Genomic DNA, 1,392 nt, shown 5'->3' with positions numbered 1-1,392 from the left:
ACTCATACACATAAAATAAAAATAATAAATGAAATATTTTAAAAATTAAAATTTTTTTTAATTGATTGAACTGCTTGCTTACCCACCTACAAGAACAAACGTGACAGCTTGTCTTTGAATAAATCCTGTCAAGGACTTTACCTTTTGGGCTTAAACTTTAAAAGCTCCCATCCCCTCCCACTTAATGCGGCATTCTCTAAATTGCCTCAGAGTGGTGCAGTTGCTGGCCAGCTAAACAACTTTGGTTGATTCAGAAAAAATAAAATATATGACCATGTATTTTTAAGTAATAGTGGAAGAAAACTATAAATAAACTAGTGAAGAAATGAAAGTCTGTGGAAATACTTCTTTATTGAGCAAATTTCATATGAATGAATTTTGGGTCACTGTTATAGCCAAGATAAGAATTTTCAAATTCCTACAAATATCTTCTTTGAAGAAAAAACATTATTGAGAGAAATCACGACCCCAAATATAGGTGTGAAAAAAATAGCATAGAAACGGAATTCAGTTTTCTCCAGAATGAAGACAAAAAACACTGTGCATTAGATGATGAGAAATAACAAATAGAAAAGAAAAAAAAATTCAATTCACAGAACATAAAACATTACATGAAATCCATCATTCTATTCATTGAAAAAAATTGAATAAAGACTGGACAAGGGAACCAAAAAAGTGCTGGTAAAAACAAATTAAAAAAAAAATACAGGGGAGAAGTTGTTAAAAGAGACTTCAATGAAATACAAACTGTCATTAAAGAATAACTGATACATGTCCAAAAAGCTAAGTAAATGGGTCTAGAGGAAATGCATGAATCCCTAAAGACATTTGACCTGTCAATATTAAATGCAAAAGAAAGAAAATGAAGCAGCAATTCAATATCTCCAAGGAATGACATCCCAAGTCTAGATGGCATCATTACTGATATGTCACAACTTTCTTTTTCATTTACTTAACACTATATTTGGAAAACAAATGAAAAATACAGCAACATACCAGTATTACCCATGTATCAATATTTATATTTGAATTTGTATATTATGTTTTTGAGCATTTAAATAGAGGAGGACTGAAAATGACATGTGATGCACATTTTTATAATTTTCCCACAATTTTTATTACTTCTGTGAGAATTTCAAAGAATATATTTTTATCAAATTGCCCTCCACTCCTAGAAGTCCATTCCTTCATGAACCATCCAATATTTTGTTCTCTGATTTTTTTTTATTTATTTTTTCAGCAAAATACAAAATTTGCACTGAGCTGAATATAAACACTTGTGTATGGGGCCCACTCCCTTGAAGAACACTGACTCCTTCCCAGTACCTACAAATTACCAATTGTTCCTGAGCAAGGGGTGGAATTTGTGCCCAGCTACCACTCTCCATTCTG

Source organism: Nannospalax galili, unplaced genomic scaffold, assembly GCF_000622305.1.
Source record: "Nannospalax galili isolate Female #2095 unplaced genomic scaffold, S.galili_v1.0 scaffold190, whole genome shotgun sequence".
Taxonomy (NCBI): domain Eukaryota; kingdom Metazoa; phylum Chordata; class Mammalia; order Rodentia; family Spalacidae; genus Nannospalax; species Nannospalax galili.
Note: the sequence above shows the minus strand (reverse complement) of the source record.